A 16,662-nucleotide genomic window follows, 5' to 3' on the forward strand; every position below is an offset into this window, starting at 1 on the left:
GATGGTAGCTCGGTAAATGATGGCTGAGATGAAGGGCCTGCTGTGAAGGACGACTCAATCATCATAGGCTCTGATACCAATTGTTAGGAATTTGAGGCTAATCCAACTTATGGTAATCACCCTAGAGGGGGGGGTGAATAGGGTGATGGTCTCTTTTTCACAAATTTAAACTATGCAAAAATAAGAGACAATTATATGCAAATATATAATAAACAAAATAAAGACAATTGCATATAATTTAAAAGAGTTAGGGAAGAGAGAGTGCAAACACGAGAGTTTATAGTGGTTCGGCACTTCCTTGCCTACGTCCACTCTTCTCAACCTCCTAACCGAGTGAGGGTTCCACTATCTTGAAGTTTCAACCAAGCTTCCAATCTCTTTACAATTGGATTATGGTTCCAATTCACCCTCTTGGACTTTTGGCTCCAAGCACCCTTTACACTTCTCAAGAGTTATCCCACTCTTGAACAACCTCTCAAGTGATGCCCCTCACTTGAGAAAATTCCTCTAAAAGATTTACAAATAAAATGATCTCTCAAAAATCCTAGCACAAGAACTTTAAGCTCAAATGATACAAGAGAAAACTAAAATTGAATGGTGCACTAAAGATATGAAAGTTTTGGAATAATGGTGCACTAAAAAATACTCTTCCAAGGCTCAAATATAATCAAGAAAGATTTGGGAAGGTTTAGCTTATGAAACAATGAAGTTTGAAGTCTTTTTATAGAAGAAAAAAATCATACTAGCCATTGGGGGTTCGACCGGTCGAGCTAGGGGTCGACCGGTTAACTAGCCGTTAGGAAAAGTGACCGTTGGGCCTTAACCGGACCTCAACCGGACCTTGACCGGACCTCAACCGGTTGAGGTTCAACCTTGACCGGGAAGTGAAGGTCATTGGGAGAGAGAGAAACTTTTTGGCCTCCCTCAACCAGTCCTCGATCGGACGAGTACAACCGGTCGACCGGTTGAACCGGTTGAGCCATTTTTTTGGCTAAACACTCAACCCATTTCAACTTAAAACCTTTTTAACACAAGTTTGAAAATCATTTAACACAAGGTTTTAGTTGAAAACATGAAATCATCCAATTCTTAAGATATTTAAAACAATATTACTCTTGGATGATTTTGGTGCATAAATAAAGAATGAAATGCATGAAAGTCTTAGTGCACCAACAACCTTACAAAGAGATCTTAAGAAGCTTTGGTCTTGAAAAACTCTTCTCTTTGAGGTGGTCTTCTTTTTCATGATTTCTCCTTGGCTTGATTTGTCTTTGGATTGCCACTTTGGAAGTCGTCTTGCCTAATCACACTTGAAATATGATCATTAGTTCTAAACCTTGTTTTGTTATCATCAAAATCAAGATTAACCAAACTTTGGTTTCACAATCTCCCCCTTTTTGATGATGACAAAACTAAGGTTGCTAAAAAACTCCCCCTCAATATATGCTCCTTTGAATTTAGAAAATTTTCAAGTTTAGAAACTTCAAGGAGTATATTAAGGATGCTCAAAATGATATAGTCAAACATAAATAGCATAAAGAGCATTTAGCAATTTGGCAAGACATTATTATTAAAAAGGATGCATACAAATATAACCAATAAAGCACATAACATCAATATGAATAGGATTGCTAAAACAATATTTGAAATATCTTTCCAAATTAGCAACCTACCATTACTTCTCCCCTTTTTTGTCATCAACAAAAAGTTTTAATAAAGTATATAAGGGGAATCACATGTTATCAAAAAATATAATTTCTCATAAAAATGAATCTCCCCCTTTTTCATTTGAGAATAGTTTCCAAATAAAAGATTTCTCATCCTTAGAGCATTCCCAATTTAAAGCATGATTTGGAAAACAATATATGGGAGAACACATGCATTTAAAAAGATATTTAACATGAATTAAATAAAACTTTTAGGGCACACAAGCATATGATCATTTAATTTTACCTAGGTAAAAAAAATCTTCTTTTTAAAACCAAAACCTTGGTTTAACAAATATACCAATTTTATCAAAGTGATACCAAATGTTATATTATTAAAAAATATACCAAGTGTTAGCAAAATGATATTGCAAATTATGCTTTAAAAGGGATACCGTTACCAATATTGTCAACGCGTTCTTTCCAAGGTAAGCATATCCTCCTTTTTGCATGGATCCCTACAAAACAATTTTAAGAAACCTTTGGTACCCATATCTTTTTGGGTCCTAAAGGGTTAGTCTTTCTTTCCTTTGGAATCCAAAATTATTTAGAGTTTTGAAGAACATGAGAGGATTTTCAAATATCACCAAAGTGGCCTCTTCTTTCACAAAAAGCGCAAATAGTTAAAGGCGAAAAACTAGGGGTTTCCTTTTAAAAAAATCGATTTTTAAAAGGCTTGTAGGCTAACCTCTTTTTATCAAAAATGCATTTTTTGATTTGCCAAAATCATATCAAAAGTCTTTTGGCCATTTGAGAATTTTTAGCCTCATTTTCCTTTTCAAAAGGGATTTTTGTCTTCTCAATATTTTCAAAATTTTCATTATCCTCATTGAGCTCATTTAGAAGACAAGAAATCTTTTTCTTGAGAGGGATATTTTTGGAACCAAGTTTTTCAAGATTAAAATATAATTTTTGAAGCTCATCTTGAAAATCAAAATGGTTAGAGTTGGAGTTTACCTCATCACTTTCACTTTCACTATTTTCTTCCTCATCATCATTTGTTATAGCCATAAAGGCTATACTTTTCTCATTTTCTTCAACTCTTTGATGATTGTACAACTCTATCTCATAAGTCATGAGTGACCTAATGAGTTCTTCAAGTGAGAGCTTGGTGAGATCATTCTCTTCTTGAATAGCCGTCACTTTTGTTTCCCATTTCCTTGGTAGAGACCTTAAGATCTTCATGACTTTCTCTACTTCAGTGTAGGTCTTTCCCAAGGCTTCAAGTTCATTCAAAATCACAAGAAACCTAGAAAACATCTCAACAATAGATTCAAAATCCTTTATAGAAAATAATTCATAATCATGCATAAGGATATTGATTTTAGACTCTTTAACTTGGTCGTTTCCCTCATAAGTGACTTCTAATAGTTTCCAAATTTCTTTAGCCGACTTACAATACCAAATACGATTAAATTCATTTCTATCAATAGCACAATGTAAGATAAAAACGACTTTGGCATTTAATTGAACTTTCTTTCTATCAAGTTCATCCCATTCATGCTTAAGTTTTGGAACCATCACTCCATTTTCTAATTTTGAAGGAATGTGGGGACCATCTTCAATGACATCCCATAAATCAAGACTAGTAGATTGGATAAACCAAGTCATTTTATTTTTCCAATAGGGATAGTCGGTTCCCGTGAAAAGTGAAGGTCGGGTGGTTGAAAAACTTTCAATTTTGGATAAGCTTGATGGAATAGCCATTACTTCTTAGACGGTTAAGTCTTAACAAGAAGCCTTGCTCTGATACCAATTGATAAAACAAAGGCTATGAATAATTAAGGAAAATACCCAAAAGGGGGGGGGGGGGGGGGGTGAATTGGGTTTTTCAAAATCTTTTTCCACACAATAATATATGCACAAAATATATAAAGGAAAGAGATAAAGTTAGAGAATTCAAACTCAGGTTTATAGTGGTTCGGCACTCTCTTGCTTACGTTCACTCTCCTCAATCTCCTAACTGAGTAAGGGTTCCACTAGAAGCTTCAATCAAGCTTTCAATCTTCTTACATTTGGATTCCGGCTCTAATGGGCTCTTACACAATCTTTTCAAGATTTGAACCACTTGAAGGCTTTCACACTCAGTTTACACAAAAATGAAACTCTCAACCTAGCTTAAGGATGACTCAAGTACAAGAGAAAGCGAGGATGATTTACAAGAGTGCACTAAGAATATGCAAGTGATGGTTTAATGCACTAAGAAAGAAATGAGAGCTTTTTGATCAAGAACAGGTAGGTAGACAATTGATTGTAAAGGTTCTCTTGGTCATAAATGAAGTGGAGCTCTCAATTTATAGGTTTCTAAGCTCGGGAAACAAAAATAGCAGAAAGTAGCCTTGACCGGACGAGCAAAGGGTCGACCGGATCACTAGCCGTTGGAGCATTTAATGCATGACAGGTTACCGTTGCCTCGACCGGACCTCGACTGAACCTCAACCGGACAAGGGTGAGGATCGACCGGGAAGAGAAAGGTACTGGGAGAGAGAAAAGGTTTTTGTGCCTCCCTCGACCTGACCTCGACCGGACAAGGGAAACCGGTCGACCGGTTATCAAATCGGTTGAGCCGGTTGGCTATAGCCTCGACCGGTTGAGCCTTTTGGCCCCGAAAACCTATCTTTTTTTATTTCTTTCTTTTCCAATACTTAGGCAAGGTCTTTAGGTGAGTTAATATGCCAATTTTGAATCAATTTGCCTAAGGTATATTTGATAAAACTCGGGTTTTAAAGAAAATCAAGTTTTAAAGAATAAATCGAGTTTTCTAAAATGCATGAAAAGGTATGAACATCCTAAGTGCACTCATGCTATCATCTTACATTCATTTCCTATGATCAAAAGTCTTCCAAATGATCTCGATCCCGTATTCGTTTGGTCCTTGATGAATTTTTGAGATTATGCCTGAGATTCTTAACAATTTAAAACAATTAGTCACTTAACCACGGTTTGTTATCATAAAAACCTGATTAGGAGAACCCTTGGGCTAACATGTATCATTATTATAATAAACATGAATAAAATATGTTATAAAGTTATAACTATTAGAATCTAAAAATATTAATTCTAAAAGAGTATAAATAAGTATGATGTATTCATGAGTTTAACATTGTGCTTACAAGTGTCATAAGAAGGTCCATGTCTCTTTATGAAAATAGAAGGATCAACCTTCACAACACCAGTTAATAAATCTATAAGGAAATATGAAAACATTGAATGTTGGTATTTTAAAATTGTAAAAATGAAATGAAAATTTCTAAATAATATATATCTATTTACTAATTAGATCACTAGTTTCTAAATGTTGGTTGATGTCATTAAATTGGATGAAGTTATATATAGGATTTGACAAGTCAATGCTAATTGTCACCTCCTTCAATCGGGAATGGATAGATAGCGTTAACTCAAGAGTGTTATGAACATTTAGAAAATTAGCATTCACTTGTTTGACCAATCCATTTGAAATAAAATATGTTTTTTCCTTGATGAATTCCTTCTCGAACATGTCAATTGCATCATTGAATAAAATTGTTTGCATTCTTGTGCCTTATGAGAACATAAAGAGATATTTAGATGCATGCCTAAATTAAGCAAAAGGTAAATCAAAGTAAACATGAACATAATTATAAAAAAAACTTATCAAACCTTATCATCCATTAATATTATCTTCCAAAATTTTCAAGATCCTTTTGAAGTATTATACAATTCTATTAATTCTTGATAAAGAACAAACGCTTTTATAATCCAATGCTTGTGAAAAGGTCAAAACATGCTAAGAGGTATAAAGCCCCATTCATTAATTTCTTCATTAGACATTGTGGCTACAAAAAATTGAAGAATTAAATTAGTTAGGATAAGAAATCTAACGGTAAGAAAAAAAAGGAAACTAATTAATTAAAATAATGAAAAGCAGAAAGTATGGGTAGATTCATTACCCTCATGGAATTAAAACTTCTTTATATACCACATTCTTAGTATAAGATCCTTTGCCAATGGTACATTTGGGAGTGCTTTCTTTAATGAGGACTTTTGTTGTTGTCATTGAAGTATCACGTGACAATGAACATATAATTGACCATGTGAGAAGATAGTTTGTGGTAAATATATGCCAACATATGTAATTGTTTGGCCTTATGCTTTGTTTATAGTCATTGCAAAACTAAGTTGAATTGACAATTGCAATCGTTTGAAATGAAAAGGGTATTCTTCATTTTCTGCAGGTGAAAGAGGTATTCTTGGGAGTAACACTTGTTTTCCAGCCTATTGCCCTATTGTAATTTCTACAAATATTACATTTGACTCAAAACCTTTGTACACCATTCTAGTCCCGTTGCAAAGTCTATTTGATGGATCTAAGTTCCGTAAGAGCATGATATGACAATTCTTCTTTAAGACTAACTTATGAGGAGGAAGCCCATTTGGTGTTAATGTATTAAAAAATTCTTCTTCGTAATAATTTTGAGTATCATTAATTGCAGAGTCGAAACTGTAATATGTTCTAGATTCCCTTGGAAACGTTTAATTCAATGAGCTTTTCATTTAGCATATCAATATTATCATTTTTTTTTTTTGTTGTAAGGATAGCTTATTCTATGATATATTCAACTAAGTGTGTATGATCTTTTAAGTGAATGAAAGACATTGTTAATCAAACATTCTTTGGATTCTCATCATCTCCATGTTTTATCAATTCATTAGGGATTTCTATCATATCTTCATCTGTTATGAGTTCATCACCATTCCCAACATGTAAAAGAAAGTCGCTAAAAATGGTATTAGAAAGAGCCCTCATGTTTGTAGTTAATCTTAATTTCTCCATTTTAGGCCAAAGGTAAGACATAACTAAACTTGCATTAATAGTTTAAAGTTTTGTGTCTTGAAGTACAACGGGTAGCACTTGTCAAAAATCTCCTCAAAAAACAATAACCTTTCTAATATTAAACTAAAAAAATTAAAAATTAAAAATTACATAGGTCATATCATTATGATCCACATTATTGTAAAATAAAAAAGCTAGAACTAATACTCTCAATTTTCTAATAATCAAATTGCAAAAGCATGGATTTTTCCAAAAAGTAGCCAAACCAAAACTGAAAGAGCACAAGGTCAAAAGAAAAAGGAAAAGTAAACTCCAAAAACCCTTTTAATTCTTTGCTTTGCACTTAATTCTTGCTCTATTTTAGTAGAATAAGGAAACACCAAACCTTTTTCACAAGCTATTCATGCAACAATCATTTGTTTTAAAACCATTTTTGTTCACTTCCCATTCCAAAAACTACTTCAATTAGAAGATCTAATGTGGTAGTTCCTTCCTTCAACTAAAGGAAGATTTTTTAAGCATCAAAATCTTGGAACTTAATAAAGAACTCCCACATTTGCCTATAGTGTTATTGTCTCAATTTTTTGAAATCTATTGTAGACACTCTACACCATTAAGATGCACATATGTCAACAAGATAGAAGAAAATTTGGTTTGTTTTGAACATTCTTTGTATTGGAAATGTCCTAACCTATTTGGAAATGACTTACCATCATGATTAACCAATTATGCAATTAATATAGTAGTTTTTAGCTAATAATCAACATAATAGGACTCTAGTAAGCTATTTCCTATGTCTTGGTAACTAAGCAATGTTCCCGCTTTTCAAGTTTTCATTGAGGATCCAAACATACAAAGATGGAGAGATTAAATATTTTATCAAATTTTGACTTCAAAAAAAGTATGGAAATATTTTCTTGATGTTAATAAAAATGAATACAATTTTTCTATAGGAAAATAAAAATTAATAAAAGGTGCCTAATAATATAGGGGGATCAGATGCATCGTATACAAAAGTGATAAAAGGAACAAACAACAATATATATTACAAAACATGACATGGAAAGGCATTGGGTATGGGATAATTTATGCAATGTGCCTATTGGTAGCACATGTAAACCAACAAGCATGTTCTCCATTAGTGTGAACTTGTAAAAATGGAAACAAGTTCCTACAAATAGGAGTTGAGAAGATGAGAGAGAATATTAATGAGAGGATGGTATTGATAACAAAACCTTAAAATTTTTACCTTTAAAAGAAATAGATGAATTGGACAGACCAAACTCATAGCACCTTGTTTAAGCAACAAATTCACAAGCCTAATCTTCTCACAATCACAATCTATTGCAAATTATTCTAGTTAGACCATACCCCCAATCCCCAATTCAAAACTTGAAAAACAAAGCTAAAAAACTAATCCCAAATCAAAGTTTGAAGTAAGCAAATAAAACCTATAAACAAACCTCTGTAACTGCATTTTCTACCTAAAAATTCATCAATCACTAGTTCAAAATATTTAACATTAGAAAGCAAAAATCAATAAAAAAAATTCATAATATTTAACATCAAAAAGCAAAAATCAACAAAAAATTCAAAATATTTAAAATCAAAAAGCAAAAAACAACCCTGCTATACAACTTGAAAACACAAGAGGTAAATTGCAATATAATTGAAAAAAAAAACAAAATTAAACAATTTATAATTCAACAATTTTATAATTTCACACCATCAAAATTAACTCAAATAATTTTACCTTTTTAAAAATCTCACTATAACAATGAGCAACTTGACCATATTTTGGCAAAGATATCTACCCCCAATTCTAAGCAAATTTCTAGCTTGTCGAATAAAGGACTGACATTAGAAAATGCAATCAATCTATTTATTATACCAAATTCAAAGATGGGGGAATTTTTCTTAAAAAAGAATATTATATTTGATAGCATAATGTAATATAATACTTGGAAAACTAAAGTAATAACCTAAATTCCCTCGAGGTTAAAAAAAAGAGAATGGAAGCAGTAGATTGAAAGGGAAGTGAACATGGAAAATTAGGGAATAATGTAGAAAGTTAGAAGAAGAACCAAAAAAGAAGACATCCATATATATGGTTACAATGGTAATCGATGCATGGTAGATTGAATGATTGCTAATGAATATAATTTACTTAGTCACTTGATTCTAAAGAGTTAATGGAGAAGATTGAGTGGCGCATACATGAAATTGCAATAAATCCAATTGGTGGCTTTTAGAAGCTAGGGTTTCTAGTTGGGTCCTCACAACAAGAAACATGGACAAAGAGGTGGAAGACACGCTTGTTTTCCCAAGTTGTTGCCATGATTTCGCTGGTGGCTATGGAAGATGGAGAGATGCGACCATATATTGTGACATCTTTGCTTTGTGAAGTTGAGAGGGTTACTTCATTGGCTTCGATGAGCTTATTAGATGTTGTTGCCTTGTAAAACTAAGAGTGTTATTTCAATGGTTTCAATAGATTTATTAGACGTTTAGGCTTGGCTATTAAATTGAGCAAGAATATCTATGAGATTATTTAAATCTATAAAGTATTTTTGGAATAAAATTATATATATATATTGAAAGGATAGAGTTAAAGAGTAGGAAATGAGAACGAAATATTCATCCCGTTTTTTATTAAAATTATTTATTTTCATAGAAACTAAAACTCAATTTTTATTATATGATAGTATGATTCCTATTCATTTCCCTTTATATTTTGCATATTAGGTTAAATTTTAAGGCAATAATAATATTATTATTATTCAAATGATCATTTAATAGTAAAAATTAGAAATGATAATGGGATGAACTTAGAAGGGGTCCTTCCATCCAAGCCTTGCCTCTATTATTTAAACATATTCTTATCTTTATCTCATAGGAAAATGTTTAAAAAGGGAGAAGAGCAGTGAGCGAGTTTCCCTTTTTTTTTTTGTCTTTAATTTTTTTAAAGCTTAATTATATTTAAAAGAAGTGTGTGGTAAAAACAAAGCAATACTTGATTCTAACCATGGTTAAAAAAAAAAAAAAAAAAATCTAAATCGGATCTGTTTATCTTTATTAGTCAAAACTAAAACTTTTCCATTAGAAGTCAAGAATGATGGGTATCCGCAAAAAAACCTACCTCTTTCCCATCTTTAGTAAAAATGATTGAAAATTTTGAAAACGGAAGAAGGAAAAACTATATATTAAGACTGTGATGAGAGCAATGCTAACCTCAAGGGCAAGTGTCAAGTTGCCAATGACAGTGGCAACATATTGAATCTTAAGGGAGTGAGGCAAATAGGATGCCATGGCCCCATAATCATTTCCTCCGATACTAAACAAATAGACAGCTTTCATTAATAGCTTCTTGGCTTCTTCACTACCCAGTTTCTTCCTCAGCAATTAAATTCTAAGATTTAGCTTCACAAAACAAGTGCACCATGGAGCTATATATTAGAAAAAAATAAAAGGAGATATAAAATAATTAGAAGCATAAAATAAACATTATTTTGTGTGTGTACTCTCTTTATTATGAGAAGCCATATAGAGATCCACTAGCTGCTTAGAAAATCCAGGGCTTGAGCCTAGTCTTTGGATACTTGGGCTGGGTACGGGCACACAGAATCGGGTCAAGCCTATACCTAGATATGACAATAGGGCAGGTAATTTAGAAGACCCACCCCATCCCACCTTTAATGAGGCATGCTTAGTATAGATATAAATTGGTTTTCTACCTTTAATAAGACAAGTCTAGGATAGATATGAATGGGTTTAGGGAACATTTTTTTAATCGGCGGGTTGAAGTATTGGTTTGCCTTGCTTCTCCTATCCAAAATATATATTAAATTAATAAGATATAATTAAAATCTTAAATTTACTTCTCATTAAAATATAAAAATTTATATAAAAAAAAGATTATTTAATATCCATTTGATACACTTCTTACATTCTATTTTTAAAATAAAAAAACAGTACTAATTTTTATATAATATAACATAATTTTTAAATGTTTACATTGAAAAGCTAATGATTTTAAAAATTATTTAAAAAAACTAGGGTTTAAAAAAATTACTATCTTAAATTTTAAAATTTTTTAAAATGATTTTTAAAGATACAAGGTAAAAATATATATTTATTAAATTTATTCATGGGTTCTATTTTTAAAAATAAAAAACAAAAAACAATCCAAGTAGACACTTGATTATAAATTTATTTATTTAATGAGTTACCCATCGTAAACCCTCTCGTCACCGTAGTTCATGTCCCTTCCTAAAATAATCAAAGCGGCATAATCGGACAACCCATTGGGCCCTTGATAAGCAAGCCTTTGCAATCAGCCCAACTAGTTTTCCAACTGAGTTGGGCTGTTTGGAAAAGCCCCAATTTTTGGCTGTTTGGGAAGCAATGCACGTGACCTTCCTCTACCTAATTATTTCTGCAGCAGTATGGCGCTCTCCAGTACACGCCCCCACGCTGCTCAGAACCCACGGGACCTTTGTCCCTTATCAACATCTTCATCATCTCCGAACTTAAGAGTTCTAGTTTTCTCAAAATAATAATAATAATAATAATCATAATAAATCTTTTTTAAATTGAAAACAAATTATTACATAAATCTGTCGAAAAAATAAATTAAAAAAATTATAAATTTTGAAAATGATCAAACAGACCATTCCAGGATGTGTTTAAACTAAGACAACCGCTCCACCGGATGCAAACTTCGCCCCATTGCTAAAATCAATGGGACCCGGTCGCAGACAAACAGTGCAGTGTGGTTTTCAGGCAGCCGCCGGAGTGATGAGCAGCAGCTCTGCAGGTGGTGATGGGAATTGGGGATGAAGATGGCTGCATGGATGAGGATGATAGTAGAGATGAAGGAGAAGATATCATAAGTTGCCATAGCTTGTGTTTGTTGGGTTGCTCCTTCTATATTCACTCTAGCTGATTTAATCAAGTTAACGTCACTAGGGTCAAAAATGAATTTTTATTTTTGTGGTCTATGTTGGGATTCCTTGGGGTAATTATTTGACATGTGAACAACAAAACTAGGAGAAGGCCAACGTGTCTGAAGCACCAATCACTCTCAACTTCTATTTTTCCTCCAAGAAAAAAAGAAAAGAAAATGAGATTAGACAAATTTCATTGGATTGTGAAGTTTAAATCAGTTTTGTTATATTTTGCTCGGAATGCCGTGGGTTGAGTTGTCCGATCAGTTCATGGGGTTGAGTTTGCTCCTATTACATATTTAACTTTTTATGTTAAAAGTTTTGTTTCTTAGAGAGTGTGATCGTAATTGAGAAGTGTTTTTCAAGATTTTCATCACTGCAACTCTTCTCAATTTTCTTAATTAATGGACTGTTAAGTATTGGTGTATTTGTGGATATAGAGATTACATTGATCGTCGAGCCACATTAAAAGTCCTATATTTTTCTGTATTTTCTACTTGTATGCATACGTGATTTGATTAACAAAAACTTTTCACAAGACCGCTCAACGTGGTCTTTCTCTTAAAACAACTAAAACAACTTCTCAAATAATCTCCTGAATCAAGGCATGCAAACACAAATATAGCCCATACTCAAACATTTTATTACATAATTGTTCGCTATTTAAAGATCAAAATGCAAATACAAACCCATATAATCCATTTATGCTCATGATAGAGTTACCAAGGGCTAAATCATGACTATATTTTTTTATTAGGGTGGAGGCGAATTGGGAAGCCATTCATAGGAATAGGTGAATGCGTGTATGTAATCTTCTCATTTGGATCTACTTTCTCCCATTTGAACCTTGTCACCACATTATGCATGAACACTAGTAGCTGCAATCAAGCATATTCCTTCCCTGGACACATCCTTGGTCCTCCTCCAAAGGGCGCAAATGAGTATGGTGCAGGCTACTTTCCTTCGAACCTCGATGGATCGAACTTCTCAGGATCGGGGAAGTACTAGGGAGCCATGTACGTTGAAATTACATTCCAATGTGTCTGCAAGAAATCAACACACTTTTTGTAATTTTTTTTAAAATTAAATTTTAAAATGAATCAAATATGAGTTAAATAAATTATGGTTATAATTATATTAATTAATATAATTATTAAATGGATTGATTAAAATTAAATTTATATAATCATGTTTACCATACAGATTATATAAGTCAACAACTTATCATCAACTTAAATTCGAGAAAAATATGCCAGATTCAGTCATGTTAGTGAACTGTATCAAACTTAGCTAACCATAACCTAAACTAACTACAAGGAAAAAGGTATATGGTGACATTTATAACGAGTCACCATAAACATAAGGTGTTACTACAACATAGCGTCACCTTCTCCACTGACACCATAGAGGGTACCAATTGGTAACGTATTTGGAAGTGACACCAAAGTAGATAAATGGTGACCCATTCAGAAGTGACACCATATATTTCTAGTGATGATAGGGTGTCACATTAAATACATCATCTTTGAGTTATGATGTCACATTAAATGCATCACCTTTGAGTTATGGTATCACATCATTGTAAATTATTGTGGAATATATGATTGGTTTTAGTTGTTGATTTTTGTAATGCTTATGAATTAATAAGATTAACCTGTTTATATTTTGTCCATAAATATAACAATCATATTATATTTAACTCATTTTTCTGTAATGTTTCTGGAATAACTCATAATACATTGATCATCTAATAATATTTGTATATCAAATGTTCACAAAAGGATAGTACGTCCAACATATCAAATCCATCAAAACTAAAAAAGAAGAGTGAATACATACCAAAACATGATTTAGAAATGTTAAAGATCCCAAGATTCATGTATACCTCCATTTCATAAGCATAAAACCGGCTAACCATAAAATGACATAGAAGTCCCATCTAAAAATCTAAATTTCTCAATTGCAGTTAAAGTAACATTTATGTCCTACAACGTATGACATAAGAGTTGCATTTAAAAACCCAAAATCTTGTTGCCTTCTTCTTTCTTTTTATTCTCCATTTCACCCTCCCAAGAGTGTATACCTGCATTTCAAAATTTAATGAGTTTTAGAGATTTTTATTGAAGAAAATAAACATGGATCTATGTTATCATAAATGAACAAATCTAAGAATTAATTTTTTTTTTCAAATAGAAACATTATTCAAAGAATAAGCATTACTATACAATACCTATGAAAAAATTCATATAGTAGCTAAGAGACTCACCATGCATGGTGATCATGAGGCATCAACATGATTCATGATTAGTTGTAGCACAAAAGTAGCCCATTCTCCTCTAATTTCATCGAATTCTACTTGAGAATATGTTTTTTTTTATTACCAAACTAAAATCAAATAAGAAAATAACATTAAAATGCATAACATTTGGAAGCTTAACACTATGTACAATTCATTAAATAAGTAATACCTTTGAAGCAATAATTGTAGGATAAAAAATTATCTCTTTAATGAATCTCATAACAAAGTAGCCACATTCGAACCCTCCTTCTTGTCTTGGACACTAATCGATCAATTATAAAATAACATTAGTACTCACATATATAAATGGTGCAAATGCATAAGCTAATGTGTAAAGAAAATTTTTTGGATGTCACCTACACTAGTTGCTAAGATGGCTCCCTCTTAGATGTTTTCTTTACAGATATTCGAAGAGCCTTATGTAAATAAGTTCAATGGATACATTTTTAAAATAGGTAAATGTTATATGTTTTAATATATATAAATAAATAAAAAAATGTGTTTGAGGTGAATGTATTTTTTTTTATTTAAAAATAATACTATGAAAAATAATAGGAAGAACTTACATGTTTACGATATCCTTTAAGTCCTCACATGGTTTGTGATGCATAGGGTCAAGATAGTGGACTATCATTTTCCTTGGCTCAAGCACTACCTAAATATAAACCATTTAAGTCCTCATATCTATTTCTATTACAAAATATAAAAACTTTCCAAAACTCAACTACTTAAATATAAAAACAAAATCAAATAAAATATCTAGCTAATTGGATTTTAGAAACTAAATAAACTATAAATAAACTAAATATAAAAACTAAATAAAATATCTATGCCCATTAATTAATTGAAGAGGATAGAAAGACACAAAGAGAACATGGCTATGGTTATGATTTCCATCTTATCATTTCCTGTCAATACCACACATGCCCATTTTAGGGTTGGACACTACTTTTGTTGCTGGACTTGGAAAGGGAACTTCAAAATTGAAAACATAAATAAACCCTTATGTAAAAAAAAATAACATTAAAATATAATTGAGCATTAAAATATTTACTCTCTTTCATCACTTTCATTTGAATATTAATAATCTCTTATTGAGATAGATACTTACAATTTAACAAAATAGAAATTCCTAATAATAAAAAATATAAAATTTCTATTTCTATTAACAAAATATAAAAACTTTCCAAAACTCAACTACTTAAAAATAAAAATAAAATCAAATAAAATATATAGCTAATTGGATTTTAGAAACTAAATAAACTATAAATAAACTAAATATAAAAACTAAATAAAATATTTATGCCCATGAATTAATTAAAGATAATAGAAAGACACAGAGAGAACACGGCTATGGTTATGATTTCCATCTTATCATCTCCCGTCAATACCACACATGCCCATTTTAAGGTTGGACACTACTTTTGTTGCTGGACTTGGAAAGGGAACTTCAAAATTGAAAACATAAATAAACCCTTATGTAAAAAAAAAAAAAAAAACATTAAAATATAATTGAGCATTAAAATATTTACTCTCTTTCATCACTTTCATTTGAATATTAATAATCTCTTATTGAGATAAATACTTACAATTTAACAAAATAAAAATTCCTAATAATAAAAAATATAAAAATTTCTATTTCTATTAACAAAATATAAAAACTTTCCAAAACTCAAATACTTAAATATAAAAACAAAATCAAATAAAATATCTAACTAATTGGATTTTAGAAACTAAATAAATTAAATATAAAAACTAAATAAAATATCTATGCCCATGAATTAATTGAAGAGGATAGAAAGACACAAAGAGAACATGGCTATGATTATGATTTCCATCTTATCATCTCCCGTCAATACCACACATGCCTTCCCGGATTGGTCCTTTTGGGGTTGGATACTCTCAACGAAATTCTATATCTCATTCCCACTTAGATACAAACAAAAAAATCATTCTTTTTTTTTTCCTCTCTCGTTTTTTAGAAAGGATGAAGATTATGTTATAGTATATCTTAAAAAAATTCTGTACCTATCATTCTCACACAAATACATATTAAAAATCATTCATTTTTTCCTATTTTTCACTTTTTTTTAAGGACTTGATCATGTGTTTGGTTTAGATTAAAAAAAGTCAATTAATCTATAGTTTTTTCTTCCATGCTGGAAGATTAAACCTAAATTTTTCTTCCCTACAACTCAAGAAAACACAATTCACAAAAACCATAATACAAAGATGTTGAAACAATTAATATAATGGCATTAATAAAAGAAAAAAAAAAATGATAGATCCAAGAGATTTTGGGTTACTTGGGAGTCCACAAAGTGAAGAATGTCGGTTTTGAGCGTGTTGACTATGGATGGGTGAGAGAAAAGGTTGAAGAAGATCATGATTTTATATATAGGATTTATATATTGAGATTTTTTGGATTGTGGGTGAGATATGGAAACAATGGAATTTTTATATAGTATCCATCATTATTAATTCTAAAAGTGGGCTCATTAAGTTATAATACTTAAAAAAAATTTATTTTATATGATGTCACTTCCCAAAAAATGACACTATAAATATAAAATTAATATCATCTAACTACCTCAATTGAAGATTTTTTATATGATGTGTCACCTTTATTAATTATAAACCCTATGGTGTCATTATTTTAAAAGTGACACCGTAAATAGTGACACCATAAACTATTTTTGTAGTAGTAACGGTAAGTGAAACTTTGTTGGTATTTATAGCATACCTTCCATCCCTTTGTTTCACATAACCTAGACTAACCGTAAGTTCCCAAGGTGGGTGGTGAAAGCCTCATTGTTTCGCATGCCACACCTTATGTGTACTTCATCTTCTGAACGTCACTCCAATTCAGAAACTCTCCTGGACCTTTAGACTTTGCTA

This window comes from Vitis vinifera, chromosome 18, assembly GCF_030704535.1.
Source record: "Vitis vinifera cultivar Pinot Noir 40024 chromosome 18, ASM3070453v1".
Taxonomy (NCBI): domain Eukaryota; kingdom Viridiplantae; phylum Streptophyta; class Magnoliopsida; order Vitales; family Vitaceae; genus Vitis; species Vitis vinifera.